General features: G+C 44.0%; 1 long non-coding RNA gene across 3 annotated transcripts; it reads right to left on the reverse strand.

Moving 5' to 3' along the window:
• Positions 1 to 15,764: 15,764 nt before the first annotated feature.
• LOC134007855 (uncharacterized) lies at positions 15,765 to 20,894 on the reverse strand. 3 transcript variants are annotated; one of them, XR_009928083.1, is made up of 6 exons: positions 20,856 to 20,894; positions 20,640 to 20,713; positions 18,417 to 18,983; positions 17,591 to 17,719; positions 17,128 to 17,211; positions 15,765 to 16,488 (listed from the first exon to the last, which is right to left on the reverse strand). It is a non-coding gene; the product is annotated as an uncharacterized LOC134007855 (long non-coding RNA). The 3 variants fall into 3 exon arrangements; XR_009928082.1 differs by lacking the exon at positions 17,128 to 17,211; XR_009928084.1 differs by lacking the exon at positions 17,128 to 17,211 and having other exon boundaries at positions 18,402 to 18,983.
• Positions 20,895 to 21,039: the final 145 nt, after the last annotated feature.

Genomic DNA, 21,039 nt, shown 5'->3' on the forward strand with positions numbered 1-21,039 from the left:
CGCTACTACCAACACATGCATGGGATGTATAGATGATGTATCAGGACGGCGGGCTGGAGGTTCTATCCCTAGTGCTGTCTGCGGGTCGTTGTGAAGCACGGTGTCATGCGTGGTGTGACAACTTTTCATGATACAAAAATAAAGTGAAACGTTTGATTTTATTCCTCGCGTTGTCTTCCTAGTCTATGACGCCACTCTCGTGCCGTTTCGGGGTTGTGGTGAAGCAAACTGACGTTGTGACAACTTTTTCATAATAAAAAATAAATAAAGTGAACCCTTTTATTTCTAGCCTTGTCTGCCTAGCCTATTAGTACACTCTCGCGCTGTATCCTAGTCTGCGCTGTGACTCACCATACCTAGTCTTTTACGCCACCCTCGTGCTGACAACCTTTTGTAATACAAAAATAGTGAAGTGAAACATTATCCGTCTAAATAAAAATGAAATCATATTTGCCCTGACTGTGAAGCGAACCCAGGCCACGGAGCTGAAAGCCCCACAGTCTTGCCACTAGACCACCAGAGAGATACTTGTTCATTGCGCTGTCTCTGCCTTTTTGTTAGACACGGCAACGTCTGTGTTGTCTATTACGAGACCCCGCACTGTCTCCGGTTCCTTGTGACCCACAGCGGTCTTCTGACAACTTTTCATAATACAAAAAATAAGTCAAACCTTTCATTCCCACGCTGTGGGTCACAACAACCCCCGAGACAGCGCGAAGGGGGGGCGTAATATACAACGCTGTGGGTCACAACGACCCCCGAGACAGCGCGAAGGTGGCGTAATATACAACGCTGTGGGTCACAACGACCCCCGAGACAGCGCAAAGGTGGCGTAATATGCAACGCTGTGGGTCACAATGACCCCTGAGACATCGCGAAGGTGGCGTAATATGCAACGCTGTGGGTCACAATGACCCCCGAGACAGCGCGAAGGTGGCGTAATATGCAACGCTGTGGGTCACAACGACCCCCGAGACAGCGCGAAGGTGGCGTAATAGACAACGCTGTGGGTCACAACGACCCCCCCGAGACAGCGCGAAGGTGGCGTAATAGACAACGCTGTGGGTCACAACGACCCCCCGAGACAGCGCGAAGGTGGCGTAATATGCAACGCTGTGGGTCACAACGACCCCCGAGACAGCGCGAAGGTGGCGTAATAGACAACGCTGTGGGTCACAACGACCCCCCGAGACAGCGCGAAGGTGGCGTAATATGCAATGCTGTGGGTCACAACGACCCCCGAGACAGCGCGAAGGTGGCGTAATAGACAACGCTGTGGGTCACAATGACCCGGAGACAGCGCGAAGGATAAGTTCAGGCTGCATAGACAATGAGGAGAGCGTGAGGGTTAACGGCTCCTCCGTGTGGTAGCTAGTGGTAGACTGTGCTTCAAAACGAAAATGTTAATTCCTGAGGTGTGTGTGGTGTGTTTTTTGTGAGGACGGACTATTTCCCCGGATTACAGCCAGTGTAAATTCCAATAGTGGGTTTAATGAAGACATTTCAGAGTCAACATTGTAGCACTAGAGGAGGGGTGTTCATTAACCCTTGTGCTACCTTCGGGTAAACGCTATGTAAGTCTTAGAAACATCATTCATCTGCAACCATGTCTACAGATGTGAGAGGTTTAAGCTGCGCTATTCACTGGTGCTGCAACACTCCTAGCCGACATTATACTGTCCGAATACCAACCCTCCTGTCTCTGCTATCATGTCGAATGCGGTTAAGGAGCTGCATGATTACATTGTTGCCTCTATGCCTCTAGTGGTAACCAACCACCTATCAGTATTCTCCATTGCCCTTATGACTGGGAATGTAGAATGTTACTTAGGTCAATACAACATTCTTTATGAGTTTATCTGGTACGTTCAATAAAGACCCGTGTGATTGTTCAACTATTTTGTTTAATACCACTTGAAGACAATTAACAAATCTGTACACCTGTATACACTTTGTAGCAACCCAGGGGGCCCAGCATCATGGACAGCGTCCCAGTAGAAACCACAGACACCTTGGAGAGCGGCACCGACAAGCCCGGGTCAGGTCATGAGGAGGAGGAGGACGCCGCCACAGCAGGAGACAACGAGCTACACAGGTGCTGCTCATGACTTGGATGGAGGATGTGGATACGGTTTGTAAGCTTACCAAACTCCTCCTGTGTGGTTTTTTTTCAGTAAGGAGTGGGAGGTAGAGACAAGACCCGCCTGACCAGTCAAGACCGACAAAGAAGCTGAGCTATTTGTGTTAGTTTTGTGTTTTGTTTGGTAGTTTGGTTAAATAAACGACTGCTATTTTCAACCAACCAACCGTGTTTTTCAGAACTGCAGTGCTATTCGGTCCTGGCTACGGCCCTTGGTTGCTACAACTTCTATACACATTAAACCAATACAACATGCTTCACAAGTTTATAAGGTACATTCAACAATTTTTGTTTAATAAAGCAACATCGTTTCAACAGAGATATGCTGTCTTTATTCACACACATTAGAAATGTCATTAAGTGTTGAAAGCTTGCCCTTTCACCCATAGTAGAAGTCATACCAATCCTTTAAGGGCATGTGATTCTTCAACATGAAATTCAACCGGGTTCTCCTAACCAAAACATCTGTGCTCAACTGTGTGAAAGTGGCATGACTGTAGATTTCCTCTTCATCGACTTCTTCCTCACGACGCAGACCGTTGGTGAATTTGGTATAAATGGCCGAAAGGGTTAATCCGTAGATTAGTGTAAGGGACAAACAACCAGTGATTTCACCTATATTCTCGGAGGGACTCTCGATTAATACTTTGATATGAGGTGTATTTTTGTCTATGATGGCGATGGTGTCAGCATACTGACTCATTGTCTGGTAAAACGAGGTGATGTATTTCATCAACACATACGGGATTACAATACCCCCCGTGTACACATGTCTAGGAGGAAAATGTGCACAGTTGAGGTCCTCAAAGCCTCTATCGGAGGCCATCTCCAGAGTGAAAAGTTTGAAAATGTCAAGGTTGTCAAGGGAAGCGGATCCTAAGAGTGCTAGGATATTTCTGAGAGCGTCGTCATCCTTGCCAATGTCGGGTTGAGGTGAAGGTATGCAAACATAGCTGTCGGCACACTGTGGTAAATTGAACGACTGTGATCCACTTGGTCCCTTCACAACGCAAGCGTGTCTGATTCCTGAACACATGTCACATGTGAATTCAAACTCTCCTCGGGTAGAGGCGATTAGGATGTCAAAAGCACCCTTGGCTCTGTCTGAGGCCCAGAGGCTGTTTGACATCATGAAAGCCAAGACGTTGGCAAAAGCCTGTCTGTTTTCGTCGTCGTAAACAGATGGGTTGCGTTTGAAAGGTATAATATCGGTGCCTGCTATCTTCATATAGGATCCACCGTTAATGTCGACATGCCACTCTGAAGAAAGTTTAGACGGGTCGTTGGTCAGGACCCTTTTTGTGTTATCGCTGACGACGGTAAAGACGACTGGTATCGTTTCCAAGCCACCTTGCTTGTAGGCATTAATCCGCATGTTATCAATGACAAAAAGAGTACTGCATTCTCCAAAGGGTATGATGTCACGCAAGTTCAGTTTAAACATTGCAGGCTGATGAGCCTGACCGAGCTTGTTCATTGTATGGGAGAATACGTAGTCCTTTTGACTGAAAGACATCTCGGAACATAGAATATGGGTAAAAGAATGTCTTTCACTAGAGTTTTATCAAATGTAGGAATACAGACGTATACGTATATACGGTATGTTTCACCTCAATTCAAGTTCGACAAGTACAATGGCGTAAGAGTAATGTCGAATGTAACAATTCAAATCTAGGATTGCGACAGCCACCGGCTTTCGCTGATACAGTGCCCCATCTTTCTCCTCTTGTCTCGGTCGTAGACGTAGTCGAGAATACCATCAGGCGAGACATTGTCAGATTTAAGAAGTATGTAGAAGTTTTTACAGCCTGTACAATGATAGCTAACCTTCCTGTAGTCATCTGTAGACCGTTTCCTCTTGCCTCTTGTACACATCGCTGGGTCGCAGGGACATGTCCTCAACGATTACCTTGCGACAGACTGCGAGTTTGTCACCGGGCATACGTGTCACAGTCTCTCGGTTTGTCTTCAAGTGATCAAACTCCCGAATCCCACAGGCCGGTATCATATGTTCAGGACAATTATACATTACGGTGTTGAAAGCAACGGTTGCTCTCTTCGACCTCTCTCTGACAGAGGATATTGTGGTCAGCAGATGCTGTTCACAATCCTCTAGACAGTGTAGCCCCAACGCAGGGCTGTACATGTGGCAAGGTAGGCAGTAGTCTATAATGCAGTGAGCCAGAAGTTTTCCGGAGTTGTTGACCAAGGTGGAGTCTGCACAGTGAGAGTTGGAAAAACATTTGCTGGGCTGGTTTGGGCGAGATACGAGGCCTGTCTGAGAGGAGGAGTCGATCAAGGGTTTGTCTTGTCTTTCGCAATGATCACCAGACCCGTCATCACCGTCCTGGCCTAATGCGCTGTCACCGTTGGACTTCTTATTGTCTTCAGAGACGTTACCGGGTCCACAGTGGTTAGCCTCGCATTTGAGTGAGCCTCCAAACATAGCAGTGATACACCCTGTCTTAGCCTGAAGGTTCAACGGGTATCTGTGAAAAGCAGCCTCGCAAGGGTTACACTTGTGATACTCATAACACTCGACAGGTGTGATGGAAAGTCCTGTGATCTGCTTTAACCACCTCTTCACAATTTCAACATAGGTAGTTTTGACACTGGCGTTGGACACTTTCAACCGATCCAGCGTTTGTTGACTAAAGTGCTTGTTCTTCGAAGATTTAATGAGACTACTCCAAGGAAAGAAGCCCGCTCCCATCTTGGACGCGATGATCTCAGAGGCTTTACATGCGAGTAGGTCTCTGATAATGGATTGTTTGCGTGAAAACATATGGTTCATACAATATTTCAGGTCCTTGTAAAGCGTTCTCACTGTAAAAGTAGCATCAGACACCGATTTGTGGTCGTGCACGGGGGTCAACGTTGTCGACACCGCCGACAAACCCGAGTCCAGTTGTAACGTTGTGACATCTGCCACTCTGCAAGGGGTGAGAAAGGAGCTAGCTTGATCTAACTCTAGCCACCTACCGAGGTCATCAACAAGAGGTTCCCTATCCGGGTAAAATATGACATCTCCTCGCTTTAGCTGGTGCCAGGGACATGTTGAAAAACATGAGACGTCGTCAGTCGCAAGTTTGACGCAGTCTCCCCTCATGACACACGCTATAAAAGTGTCGGTCACAGCCGAATCACAAGGTGTGCGTATGCTTTTGAATGCTGACAACCCCCTGACCTTGACGGAGACTGATGAAAGACTCCCTTTGTTGTCTAGGTTATGAGTGAGAGCAACGTATGTCTTCTTAGCTACGTGACAATATATGGAGCTGCTGTTCTCATATTCCAGCTTAACTCTCCTGTCTCTAACGAAGGGTCCAGTGACATCTACAAAGTCTTCAGAGCCCGGGACTTCAGCGCCGTAGACGGGATATCCTTCCTTGGTGAATCTCCCACTTGGGTCTCTGACTATATTTTGGTGTTTGTTACCTCTGCCTATCAAATACATCCTCTCTAGAGTGTCCTCAACCAACGCTGTGTGTACGTAGTTCAGAAACTCAGGCACCTGTGCGCCAGCCTGTTCAAACTTGTCAGCCAAAGCCTTTCTGGCCTTATAGGCGAAGATCTTAAGGCGTTCGTTTTCAGGTCCAGGGTCAGCTGTGTCTTTTTTGTGGAAGTCTACATCGCTAACATCATTTTCAGGACGCTGCCCGTGTGTGTAGCCAACTGACACCATGACACTGTCAGTGTCTCCGTAGACTATGGGCGATCCATTTCGGTAAAAAGTAGAGACGCAGCTATTCACCACCGACATCTGTTGTCTACCGTGACCAGATATAAGAGGCCCGCAGGGGTGAGGAGCCGTCCCATAGAAGGAGTTGGCTATGATTTTGCACTCACCCTCTTGCGTAGTGTAGTATACCCGCTCAACCTCACTGATGTCAGGGTTTTTGAGTTTCCTTTTAAACTCAGCTCGTTGATTAAGATAGTATTCGACCGAGGAAGATAATACGGACGGTAGACGAACAAAGGCTCCTTGGGCCTGGTCGTACTTGAGAAGGAGAGATGCGTATTCAAACCCCTCAGCTGCCCAGTTGTAACACACCCACCCGGACAGATCGTGAGGAAAGTTCACTGGAGGCCAGGGGATGGTGGTCTCAGGTGAGATATTGAGAGCACACATGATGGATGGATACATGCCAGAGAAGTCAAACGAAAGCTCCAACCCCATACCGGGTCCGGAGTAGTGTAGGCCGGTGATGGGATCAAAGACAGCACCTCCTTCCCACTCAGAGTTGTACTGGGGCTGCCATCGCTGACGACTGTTTAGTTCCATACCCACAGGTCCAGCTTTGACTCTGAGGCTATCAAGTCTAAACTTTAGCTGTGGGATTTGAACAGAATGGATACTCTGCACGAAACCTCCAAAGTTATCTCCTCTTCCATGTACAACAACGTCTATATTGAGAGTCGTCCTGCATCGATGGAAAAGAGACGATACGGGGTTCAGCACTTTAGCCAACCTGGCGCAAAGTTGAGAATCGACCAAGTTATAGATGAGCACGGCAAAGAGACTTTTCCCCCCCATTGTAATCATCTCGTCCATTTTAGAGTAACTGACATCTGCCACCTTGCACAGTTTTCTGGCGTCCTTTGGAGGTTTTTTGTGCAGCTCCCTAACCTTTGCAATGACGAAAGGCGCTACGTCGTTCAACTTCATGCTAGTGCATGCAAACTTAATCTCTTGAGTTCCCGCCATCCTATAGAGATCTATGATGTTCATGCCACAGCTATTCATCTTGAAGTGTCCCAATTTAGCCTTCCCTTTGTTGAACTTGTCAATGTGGTCAGATATCAGCTGGAGTTTGTACTCGGTTAAGGTTGCGCTCTGTAACACCAAACCTAAGCTATTGAGCATGTCCTTGTACATTTCCAGGTAACGGACGTTTTCGAATTGGAAGAAAGGTAACACATCATCTGCCATGGCCCTGGTTACAAAGAGTCCATGCCAGGCTCGTAATAGTGAGGAGCATCGTTTTTGGGTAGAACTGTCACAGAGTTTGGTGTAATCCGAGTCAGCGTAGAAATGAACACGCTGTTCAATTACCCGCACGTCAAATTCGGCATTGAAAACATAGAGGAGTTCTACACCGTGGTCATACAAGAGTCGGATAGTTGTCTCCAGGAGTCTGAGCTCTCCAGAACAGGGGTAAAATGAAATCCGTTTGACATCTTCTATACAGACTCCCTTGGCCAACTCGTAATCAGCTTCTAGGTTACGTTTTTGTGTTACCTTACATTTGTTAAAAATAACTATCAGGGCCTTTCTGTGGTGGTTGGTTGACGTCTTGGGTATATGAGAGTTGAGAATTACGAGAGACACGCACGTTATCTCATGTTGCTGGCCTGGCATATCTGGTGACAAAGTAGGGATGGTGACATTTTTCTTCTGTTTTGGCAGTTGCTTCCGGCCCACGTTTAGCCTCTGAAGCAGCTTTGTTCTATATTCTGTCATATCCGCAACCCTACTCTGGGTGCAGTAGGGGAACTTGTAGGCAAACGATTCGCATATTAGAGACGTATCCCGGTGGCATTTGTCAAAGACGATTTGTCCAGACACGCTGCCTTGTAGAAATATGGCATATGTTCACTGTCAAACAGCTTAGTCTCAACCACTGACTTGTCGTGATCGTAGATCAGTTCCGAGACTGACAGTGCTCCGTTCAGCTTGTTTGTAGGTAGGAAATACATCCTGCCAAACATAACACTGGAGCATAAAGCAGGAGTGTTACCATCTCGATAAATGTAATATCCCTTATCGGGACAAAAGTCTCCGAAAGTCAGAGCGCCTCTTACAGTTTCTACATACTTTTTGGCCAAAGAAATGCATTTGAGTGGAAAGACTTGTGCATTTACTTTTCGTTTAATGTCATCGTGAAAAATGTGGATGTTCACTGGATCGCCAGCAAAATATTTAGACCACTTTTTCTGTACAACTTCCCACGTCTCTTCCTCGCCGTCTTGGTCTATAATCAGGTCTAGGTCATAACCCACAACAGGAGTTATGTCAGTAACTTTTAAATGTACCGTTGTGTAGATGTTAGCATGTCTGCCCTGCACGACCAACCCTCTGCACAGGAGAGCCTCTTCTTGCTTGTGAAACATGATAGATTTTAATATCACACCGACAAGATTATGTTCAACCTCAGGGTTGACGATTCTGCGCTGAGGGTAGATGTTAGGAAAGAAGTCTACAAACGGCACTGCCTTCTGCATGATTCCGAATCTGGATACCTGTTGACTTTATCCAAAATGTTTGTTTATCAAATATACACCCTTGTTGTATGTGTAGCAAACATCCAAGCCTGAAACAGATGCAACTGGATCGACATGTTCCAGTCAAGTGAAGAATCTATGTGTATTTATACATCATCACCAACATCCATTTTTTTTGTGGGGGGTGTGGGGGGAAGTCTCCAACCCCGTAGGTGTCCTGCTGTGGTATAAAGGTCTAGCCTAAAAACCGCTCTGTCGAGTAATGACATTCAGCAAACATGTCTAGGGCTTAGGCAGGAATGACACTGTGATCATTTCCTAAGAGTGAAGAATCCCCACTTGCTAGTCATGACAAATAAGAAAGGAAAGACTGTCTTAGTCGAGTTTAACACGTTGCCTCATAGAGAAGCGGACACAGCTGTCTTACAAACAATAAGACTACCATCCAATAGAAAAGCATTATTCCTTGCAGTTGGAACAGATGTATTGTACGACAATCTGTCTGAAGAATTGTCCTTCAGCGCGTTGTCGCCAAACGACAGGGCAACGTTTCAATTTCTTCTATACCTGACATATTGCTGCAAAGGGGTGTTTCTCCAAGTGACCTTGGACAATCCAGATTTCCGTAGCATGTCACCTCCTATCAGAGAGGACTTTGCTCACGGGCGTTTATTCTGTTTCGTTCTGGACATGAGTAGTGACGATTCAGTTGACATGAACGACCTAGCATCTAGCCACGCTTTACAAACCAGACCGCCTACATACTCCGACGACGGTGTGTCGAATAGCCACCTGCTCAGTCTCATAAACATGAGTGTCAACATGGACGTATTTAGAAGAGACGACTCGGAGGGTGAAGACAGCACAGCAACACACCCGTCAACAGATTTGACAAGGATTGAACTACTGGAGGATGCTTTCAATGCCTTTATGCGTCTTCAATTGGTTAGACAAAAGGCAACATCCCTAAATAACGCAATGATCGTCATGCGAGACAATAAGGGAGAGCTGTCTTCTATCTTCGATTGGGTGGACATCCACAACGACACACTCAATTCTAATAATGTCGACAAGAAGAAAGTCAAGGACCTACAGGGTTCCATGTATACACCAGCCTGTCAGTCAGGGAGGAAAGTGGTCATGTTACCAGACACTATAATGGATATGAATCTCAAGGTTCTGGAAAACTCCATAGGTAGGCTGACGGACAGTGTTGGCGATGGAGAAGGCAAGACACTGTTCATAGCTGTCCTCTCCAAACTCACAAGTGCAGAATGTGTGAAGCAGAAAGTCATTCAAACTGGATATGACATGACCATGTTGGACGATAGGCAATTTGTGGACAAGCTGAAGGCTTTTACAAAAGATCTTGACGGTTGCTCACAACTTGTTGATGTGAACGTTAGAGGGTTGTTGGTATTCAGATACTCTCTCGACAAACTCATCGACAGAGAGAACCCTGACATCTTCGTTAAATCGCTGATCCACAAGCACATGCCTATCACAAAGGGTCGGATTGATAAGGTGCTGTGTGACATAAAGAAGAAACGTAGGACACGGCGTATAGCGTCTTTGCTGGAGAACGGACAGTGTTATTGCAAACGGAAGATGATAAATTATGGATCTGTAGCATGCGGGGGAGAGTGTCAGACTGCGTACTCTTGTTTTTACAACTTGTCCCGACTGCACCCCTTCATCGTGAGTAAAGACGAGCACGTCTATTACTTTGAACCCCTCTTCCCTCATCTGGGTAGACTGGATCGTCTCAGCAAAGAAATGAAAGTCCAGGAAAAGTCAAGACGCAGGCAATTCGAGAGTATAGCAGATATGGTCTTCAACATCCTGATCAGGCATCAATTCTGTGGAAACAAAGCACTTTATGAAGGTCTTAGCGATGTTATGGACAACGAACTCAGCAACTCCAGCTTGTCTCTCGGTTGTCACCTTTCAGAGATCCACGAATCGTTTTACCTCTCACCAAGTGGTCAATGTGACTACTCGGAAAACGCTACCGTTCTCAATCCAGTGAAATTGTACGACTTTGCAGTGGTGAGATACTTGTTTTGTGACAGTCTTCAAGTTGGTAGATTGTTCCAGGCATCCACAACGTTTAATTACATCATTGTCAACACTGCGCCAAGGTACACCATTGAGCGTATTATGTTCTTCAACGTCACAGGTCCCGGAGAGGGCAAGAGTTACGCTAACAACGTGTTGAACTATCAGTTCAAGAGGGTAAAGGGTTGTATAGAAACACTGACGTCTTTCACCCCGCAAGCTTTCAAGTACAAGCAGAATAGGAATTCTGGTGTGGTCATGATAGACGATGCTCATATAACCCACGAGAAGACCATGAAGAGCGTCGATAAGGAGTCTAATGTGATCCCCAATACTTTTAAGAACATGCTGGACACCTCGATTCTTGAAAGTGATGTGGTGACAAAAGACATAAGCACTGGTAAAGTGGAAACCAAAAAGTTTTACACAGTGCAGAATTGTGGATTCGCTTGGAACACCAACACTATGGTGTTTGTAAGTGGTGCGTGGGCCAACAGAAGTGTGATTATGCAATCTGAGTTCCCTGACCATGTGACACGCACACGTAGTACCAAGCAGGTACAGGACACGGTAGAGAAACTGAAAATGGATCAAATTGCTGCAATCTGTCTGTACAGACAAAACCTTATACAGTCCGCTACAATGATTGCAGAGTCTGATGTGATGCAATTCAGCGTGAGTTTCGACACTGCTAGAGAAGCTTGTGTGGCTGCCCTAAATGCCAGTCACATTGTGTGCCCAGGAGCCGTCAGCCGCAGGCTTTCCTTGTGCATCAACCAGCTGGTGTTTGCTGAAGCCATGAAGTTGGCCTGTCACTTTGTCTTTGACATATGGATCCCTCCGTGGACCGAGATCCCTGATGATAAGGATTGTCCTGACTTGAGGGTTTACATGAAGCAAATGAATGAGAATAGACTGAAAGCTCTCAACAAATTATCATTCGGTCAGATCTGCTTGGAGACTAACGCTGTATACAAACTTTGCACAGCAGCCTGTTTACCTGACATATGTCCTCGGGTGGTTGACACGCAGGGGCGCTTTGCGTGCAAGGTGCTAGGGTACATCTTGACCCAGATACACGAGCAACACCTTAAGACCAGTTTGAAAAACGGAAACTTGTGTATTTCAGGTATCGATGTTATGTTTTTCCCAACGAAAGAGATCAAAGGTGGACACGCTGCTGCCCACGAGATGTTGTTGTTGTGCTCAGCATGTACAGTCCCGCCTCGTGCTGGTAAGATAGACACATACAATCTGTGCACTTACAGGTACGCCACTAATACTAACACGCCTCATAACAGGAGACTACAGTCGAACCATTACAAGAAAATAGGATCTGTGACCGTTCCACTTGAAGCGGTCTATGACATGCTGGCCCTGTATGCGCCAACGTCACACTCAGGCTTTTGGGAGCAGATCTCAGTCGCGATGATGGATGCTTACAAGAATGGAGACTTTCAACAAGTCAATGCATTTGGACAATGTTCTATTGACAGCAGCACTGAGCAGCAGCTTATATTGAGATTCACGCTGGACTTTAACACTGACCCGATTTGCTCTGTGATATTAGAAGCGACAACGGTCATCAAACCCCTTAACGAACTCACTTTCAACAAGTGTACCCTGGGAGGGGAAACGTTTCAATGTTCTGCACCTTTGTATTACGGGGGGGTTATCAGAAGGATGATGTCTCCAAATTCCCCCAAGGAAGCGTATGACAAAGGTCACCTGAAAGAATCCAGACTCGATCCAAAAGGCACCTTCCACGGTCCCAGATTGAGCGTTTATTCAACAGACTACTCTGGTGTACCAGTGAAAAATGTTAGCTCATTTTGTAATACGCGGACCGTCTATCATCAAGACAAGGTATTTTTGAGAGTCAACCGTGCTGATCATGGTCACTTACTTGAACTGGAGGAGGATTGGGAGTGGAAGGACGCTGTTGAGGTATTCAACAACGTTCACAGCGTAGACACATTTTCCGTGGACATGTTGAAACGTGACTATGCTACTACCATGATGGCCGTAAAGGGAGAGTTGATAACTAAAAGGCCTCAACGGTCAACAAAACTCATAGCCATGATAAAGGCTTTACGCAATTCGGACGGGCACGCAGCGCTTGCTATGAGAAAGGGTATAGTGACGCCAGTAAACAATCCACAAGACCGAAGGACTCAACCTCTCACTACAAGTAGCCAGTGACATAAAAGGAATGCCACTCAACAGTACTCGGTGGACGAGATTGTGGCAAAAAGGAGAAAGGTCACCAGGGTCGAAGATAAAGAAAACTTAAGTCTCTAATGTGACCTCTGCAACAAAAAAAAAAAGAATCTCCATAGGGACTGCTAGCTGGTTCCTCCAACCCAGTACCCATCTTCACAGGTTAAGGAGACATGTGAAAGGAAATCCAACAGAGACTATGATAATATTGCTAAAAAACGCAGGAGCCTTTTTAGACTTTGTGTCATCGAACTTGTCAACAGTCCAACCGTCTGAGTCTGCTCGTTCCTCCCACCCACACCATGTCTCAGGTCAAGACCTGTGAAAGGAAAAAAAACAGACTTGTCAACCGTCCAAGGCTGCTCCAACGCACACCCGTCAAAGGAAATCCAACCGAGACTTGACTACATCCCAACGCATAGCCTTTATAATGTCCCATACTTAAGGCTTGTTCCTCAAGTGAAAATAACTCACTGTCATCTCATTGTGACTAGCATTGAGATCAGAAGTTTAGAATGTCGGATAGAGTGTGCAATTCGTCATGGTGGGAAGGAGCTGGTGGACATGGCTGCCATAAATCATTGACAAAAACGATTCAACAGTTTTTAAGTTTTGCCAAACCTGATAATGCTCATGTTGAGCGTTCTGATTTTTGGAAGACCGTATCAATTTCAGTTGGCAATATTCTAAAAGGCACAAGCCTGCGTTTGGATCACGACAGTAGTTGTCTGTCAGATTTTATAACAAAGCTATCATCCCTGACCTTGCCTCAAATTAATGAAGTCTTGGCAATAGGAAGCGGGACTGGCGTAACGGAAGCCTTCATTGCATATATAGCACTCAACGCGAACATAGTTCACATAACTGGCATCCAGCCGTCTCATGATATGGTCGAAGAGTTGTCTTGCCACGAATCGATTGACAAGTACACTGAAGCTGACACTTTGATGTTCATATTTCCTTTTGCAGGGGCTTTTGGTTACGAAGGAGTCATAGGAAAATTCAAAGGAGACTACATTGTAATGATCGGAGAAGTTGCTACCCTTGGATACCCTAATCCGGCAAAATTAATAACGCAGATAAGTGTCGATTTTGAAGAACGTTTAAAAGTTAAAATGGGCACTTGTACGGCTTTTTGCTGTAATGAGCACATGCTTCTATACAGCAGAAAATACAAGGAAGGCAACACCACGATTAACGGTCCCGCAAGTTAAATATTGGATTTATGAAAAGATACGGTTTTTGCCATTACACAATTTTTTATATATACTTGACACCCGTCAGAGGCGGCTCATTTCTCCAACTCACATAGCACCGGTAACGAGAATCACCCTCGGAGACTTGTCAACAGTCCAACGTGTATTTAATGTCACGTACTATGTTCTTTTTTACATTTGTTTAACATTTAACTTCATTGTGTTGTATCAAAGGAAAAAACCGTGGCTGTTAGAAATTCATATTGGTCAAGAAGTAGGCTACGCTGTAGTAGATTTGTAGTGACATTGTAGAATGATACATGTATAATGGCACTGTGACAGTTGACTGAATAATGGTGTACACAGTCTTGTAAAGATCTAATAAATAACATTTTACAGACAGTCCTCTTTTTCAATTTATTTCAAGTTCAAATGCACATTGTTATTTACAGCACGATATCCATAAACGGTCCGCGTACAATGCCTATTCAACAAATGTTTAGAATACATTTGACCCTTTACTCTACAAGTGTGACACATGTCCGCAGAGATGTGAGGTGTGAGATGGATTTGAGGTGTTATTACTTCCGAACACTAGATGGCAGTAACGACTAGGGTAATTGTGTTCAAAAAGTGTTGGCAGGTCAAATTTGACATTACATGTTGTTATCCAAAGCTATTTACATTTATGCATTTAGCAGACGCTTTTATCCAAAGCGACTTCCAAGAGAGAGCTTTACAAAAGAGCAAAAGTATGATATACACGCTTACTATGTCCCAGACTCAAAAAGTCTCTGCGTTGCAAGGTAACTTGCTGCACTTTGGTAAACTAGGTTTGGATAGATCTCAGGTCAAGCAAGACCTGTGAAAGGGATAAAAAACAGACTCGTTCCTCCAACCCACACCAGCTCGTTCCTCCAACCCACACCAGCTCGTTCGTCCAACCCACACCAGCTCGTTCCTCCAACCCACACAAGCTCGTTCCTCCAACCCACACCAGCTCTTTCCTCCAACCCACACCAGCTTGTTCGTCCAACCCACACCAGCTCTTTCCTCCAACCCACACCAGCTCGTTCGTCCAACCCACACCAGCTCGTTCGTCCAACCCACACCCGTCAAAGGAAATCCAACCTGAGACTTGACAACATCCCAACGCGTAGCCTTTATAATGTGACATTATTAAGGCTCGTTCCTCAAGTGAAAAGAAGTCACTGTCACATAATTGGAGATTGTCGGCTTATCAGAAGTTCAGAATGTCGGATAGAGTGTTTACATGGTCAGTTTGTGGACATGGCAGCCATCCATCATTGACAAATACCGTTCGACAGTTTTTAAGTTTTGCCAAGCCGGATGATGCTCACGTTGAGCCTTCTGATTTTTGGAAGACAGTATCGGTTGTAGTTGGCCAGATACTGAAAGACACAAGCCTGCGTTTCGATCACGGAAATGGTTGTATGTCACATTTGATAACAAAGATGAAATCCCTGACCTTTCCGAAAATGGATGACATCTTGGCAGTGGGAAGTGGCAATGGCTTAGCTGAAGCATACATTGGATACGTAGCACTCAAAGGAAAGGTAGTTCACATCACTGACATCCAATCACCTCATTACATGGTGGAAAAGTTATCTTGCCAAGAATCGATTGACAAGTACACTGAAGCTGACACTTTGATGTTCATATATCCTTTTAGACGAGCTTCAGGTTACGAAGGAGTCATACGAAAATTCAAAGGAAACTACATTGTAATGATCAGCGAGATGGCTACATTTTTACCCAACGATCCTGACAAATTGTTTGAGCAAATAACCGACGAATTCAAAGAAGTTTTAAAAGTGGAAATGACCTGTTGGAGGTATCTTTCCATTATTGAGCACATGGTTATTTACACTAGGAAATAGAAAGAAGACAAGACAACGATTAACTGCCGCAAATTAAAGACTGGATTTATTAAATTATATATAACGTTTCAACATTCTTTCACCATCTTTAACTTGACACCATCGTCGAAGGCGGTTAGTTTCTCCAACTCACGCAGAGACTTGTCAACCGTCCAACTAATGTCACATACATAAGGCTCGTTCCTCAAGTGAAAAGCCACATTTAATTTGACACAACCCTGTGGAGCCCACAATTCAATCATGGCAACATCAAGAGGAGATTATGGTCACTTCTCCGTGGATTATGTTGTCATTCGAAAGGGTGAACAGGACCTAGATCCATACAGTCTCTTCGTGAACCAGACTCAGAGTCAGATAAATTCACATTATCGGCGGGATACCCCCCCCAGGTATATCATCTTAAACATGGAGTCTCCATGTAACGAAGATTACCCACCTGCTATGGATCAAGAACAACTTGTCAAGGTGTACTGGGAGTATATTACCAACAGACTGGGAGAGCTAGAAAAGCCAGACATCTCCCAGCAACGCTGCTGTGTATTATTTGTGTCTTCGACTTACATACCCAGACCGTTGATAGGTGTAACGGGGGGTAGGCCAGAGGCGATACCCTTTTTCTTCAATTGTTTTAACAATGTCTACGTGGTCGACGGAGAATCGTTTTGCTCTTCGAGGTTTTCGGCCAACTGGAAGTCGTCCCTCCCCCGACATCTGCAAGATTTTCATGTCGCTCTGGAGGGTTACAGACCTGTGGATTTCACACAAAACGAGACAGACTATTGGTATTATTCGCCAGTTGAAGAAGGTCAAAATCTTAACCATTATATTGTTAACAAAAAAGACAATGTCATATACTACCGGAGGGATCTGTATATAATGGATGTCGAGCAGCAGTCGGAAACTTCATATAAGGAGAAGCGTCCTCACTGCGTGTATGAGCAACGACGGTTGTTTGGCAGAGACGTAACACTTATTTATCACTCCCTGAACAGCAAACTTGTACAATCCAAATTGTCAACTTTGCTAACCCATCTTTTTGGACCCAATTTTTCATTTGCGACTGTTAATGTGTGATGAGTGATTACCATGTGAAATGTTACAATATTCATGTTCAATAAACGTTGTCACCCATCTGAAAGTGTATTTTGTTGCCACTCAATATTTGCTAAAGTTTAAGCATTTCAGACCCTGACTGTTTCCAGATTCGTGTTCCCATTCATTGGTTGGACGATACTCAAATTCACCACTAGGTGGGGCTTTTGTTTAAGGTTTCAGCTTGTATAATCATCTAATCTCATGTTGCCATCACGTCGACTCTGCCCGTTTACACAATCCGTGTTCAATGTCATTGGTTGGATCAAACTCATGACGGTGAAAAGAGTCTTACAAATTAAACAAGACAATTTGCCACAGCCAGGAATCGACCCGATGCCCTACACCCCAATCCCCCGCAGTGGGCAGACGCCTGTACCTGTAAAGGGAAAATGGGGTCGCCGTTTCGTATCTTATTTGATGATTAATTGTGATACAAATAATTGATATTAACACACAATCTTATTTTGGCCATTTATTGGAACATGTAATCAAAGCTTGTACAAAAAAAAAACACATTAAATGCAAAACAGTCATATTATCTATTTTAACTATTTACAACAATTTCTATATACAGTTTTTCTACTCGGCAGAACTTGCAGAGCCGACCGGTGGGCTGCTGAAAACAAGTAGAAATAACACATAATAAATATAAAATATAAAATATTGCTCTATCAAGCATCAGTGCAATTTGAGTGTTGCATGTAATTCACCTTTTACTAGCCGATGTCTAAAATGAGGGATATTTATAAAATTACCTTTCTTGTTTCTTTGACTGGAGGTTGATTGGTGGGTTGGCTGGAGTGTGGTCTGGGGTAGGTAGAGCACCAGCTGCGGCTGGAACAGGACGGGGTAGAGCGATGGAGCAGAGCGCGGTGGCATGGTGGCTGCAGACAGCACAGGAGCCAGTCGGGGAGAGGCTGCAGGATGACAAATGATATTGGTTAATGATGAGAAACTACATTTAAACATTCTGCAAACAACAGACTAAATAAATTGATTTTTAAACGGATAAAACATGATTAAATACTTTTAAGTATTTATATTATTATAGTTTTTATCCATTGCTTTGGCTCAATTCTTGAAACAGAAATGACATTCTCAAAGCTCTAAGTGCATCTGGCAAAATAGACAATATGGTTCAGCACAAATACATAGATCACCCAAAACAGTTAACTCATGCTTCAAAACCAAATCATTTTCTCATATAAATAGTCAGTGCCCCCAAAATGAAAAGTCCCTTTGGCATTGTGTAAACACTGCAGGTCAAAATGATTAGAGTTTTTGTCAGTATGGCAGTGTACCTTAAAAATATCCCTCATATGCACTGTGCTACAGTTACTGTAGTAGATGTTTTCTTTCCAGAATACTATGTGTCTTCAATCTACCCAGACGCTTCCATGTTACCCCGCTCCTCATCTCCCTCCACTGGCTTCCAGTCACGGCCGGTATCAGATTCAAGACCCTGGTACTGACCTTCCGAGTGGTGTTACTGTAACATGAAATGTTTACACCACAATATAATGTCATACAATAAGCACATCAAAATTAACATTATGTATAACCTACACTACCAACACATACAGTAAGAAAGTAAAGCAAAGCTGGAGTTTCACTAGTTGTCGTCCTCAGTCTCCTGTCTGTCTGGCCACAGACTTCAACGACATCACATCTGATGTTCTCCCTTGCGATGCAACAGGGGAAGAACCATTGGGCATGCCGCAACCATCCCCTACACTGATCTGCTGTGACATCATCACAAACAGCATCCATTGCCTGGAGCAGGGACCTCTGGTTTTGAGCCCAATGCTCATAGACCCTCCACCTACATGCAGAAAAAAACTCCTCCATAGGATTGAGGAATGGGGAGTAAGGTGATAAGAGCACCATAAGCATTCTTGAATGGGCCACAGTGGAAGCTTACATTGTCCCACACAATGACAAATGTAAGCAAGTGAGGCCCTACCAAACCCCTCTCATGTAGAGGGATAAGATCGGAGTGCAGGTGGTCCAAGAACACCAGGTGCTTCTGGGTATTGTATGGGCCAAGACTGGGAATGTGGGTGACTACACCATTCTCTGAAATGGCAGCAGACATGGTGAGGTTGCCTCCGGCGACTGGCACAGGAGCCTCCACTGGAACTGGGGGATCTAATGACAAAAATACAGAATACTGTACATACAGTACATATACACTATTCATAGCAGACTGCCGCGCAGCCATATGACCTGTGCTTGAAAGGGTTGACAAACACTATATTACGTAAAGCAACTCCACTGACATGTTTTATCTGGCAAGTAAGATACAGTATTAGCCATCCATATCCATAATTAAATATATATTACTTTGAATGTTTGAGGTAACTTAGACTATATTGAACTTGTGCACAAGTTATGTAAAAAAAAAGAGGCACCATTTAAAATTTAACCATTCACCATTTGAAATTAACTGCTGTGCCGAGCTGAAAGTTGGTTGGGAGAACTGTGTTAAGGGTTTTGAAAAAGTGACCTAAGTATTGAGAAATGTTTCCTAGCGACTGTAAAAAAAAAACTGTATTTAATCTGCCTCTGCTGAGTGTCTCGGACATCGAGATTTTTGTGTTTAGCAGTGTGCCTCGCCCAATCCAAGCCCAAAATGATAGCTGGGATGGACAGTAAAAGGTTCACCAGAATGAAATGTTGGAAAAACAGTTCAGCAAGTTCATTAGTTTGTACAAATGTAGTTTACATAGCTGTTAAAGATATGTTGCAGAATATACATATTTCTGTTACAGTGGTTTTCAGTTATAAGCAGTTGGATGTTAATCCATGTTTACATTCGTGTGCCCCTCCGGACAAAACACTTTCTTCATCACATGAGATGTTGTGACCACTGCAATATATCCAACCACGGATATATATATATATATATATATAATATATATATATATATATATAACGACTCAACACACCTACACCAGTATACTCCAATATTCACAACTGTGGTCAGGATCATGCCTTCAGAATCACAAATAATGTTGTTGAATCGCTACAAGGACGACATTGCTGAACGTCATAGATGTTCCATAAATTTAGTGAATGAGCTTCTGACAGACGACTGTGATGACCTCCGTGAGTCTTATGACAGTAAGACAAATTCTGTTAAAATGATGTACAAGTTAATTGAACACAGCCTCAAGACAAAGGAGCGAGCAAAGAGATTCCTCACGGTTGTCCGACGGCGAGATCCTTATCTTTTTAAAGATTTGGAAGAAACAGGACCGCGTGGGAAGTTTGGTGAGTAGAAAAGCGTTTCTAGTGAAATTAAGGTGTCACTATTATCTGTTCAGTTATACCACATTGAGGTAATTGTTTTTTTTTTTTTTCAGTCAGGAAGGATCCTCCCGCAGTAAGATTGTCAGACAGTGTGTGCACTGCACTCGGAAATAATGTCCAAGATTTATTCATGATGCCCCTGATAACTGCTTACAACTATAGAATAACCCGTATAATGCCTGCTGTGGACGTACTGATGGAGCGTGAACAACTCCTTCCCGAAGAATATGTCGACTTCATGGAAAACAAAGCTGATAACAGTATTATGATTAAACTATTGAAGAAATTGTGTAGTGACATAAAAATTTCAGCACAATCCAGACGCTTCATCTCTTTGGTCGTGGCTTCCGTTAACATGCATGTGTTTGACATCCCTCACATGTATTTGAAAGATGTATTTGTCGTTGTGTAATACATTTGAGTCATTCGCAACCCCACTGTTCACAGCTGTGCATTGGTAATGTAATAGACACGATTTGACTTAAAACTTACTTTTATGGAGTGAGATACCTTTTTTTCTCCACTTGATGTCATCGTTGGCCCATGTGTGAATGGCTCTTCATTCTCTGTATGTCAATAAAACATGTAAAAAGATTCTTATTTTTCAAGATTATTCAAAGTTCAAGATGTTCATTGGAATTTCAAGTAGAATATAACAATATAATATTGATAAACGAAAGCAATAAATGTTCACAAAAAGTTTTTCACCTCGTTGAAATAATATGCCCTTTTTTCTTCGACGGCTCTATCTCATCTCCCTAAAATGTCCATCTTATAGAGGTGATTCAGCAGATTCACTGGTTTTTCTCTGTTTAACTTGATGACAAAAGACGACAAAGATATTCTAATAAATGCAAAGCGCGCATAAAAGTATCATATCTTAGGTTCAGTT

The sequence above is a fragment of the Osmerus eperlanus genome, chromosome 21 (assembly GCF_963692335.1).
Source record: "Osmerus eperlanus chromosome 21, fOsmEpe2.1, whole genome shotgun sequence".
In the NCBI taxonomy this organism is placed as follows: Eukaryota; Metazoa; Chordata; class Actinopteri; order Osmeriformes; family Osmeridae; genus Osmerus; species Osmerus eperlanus.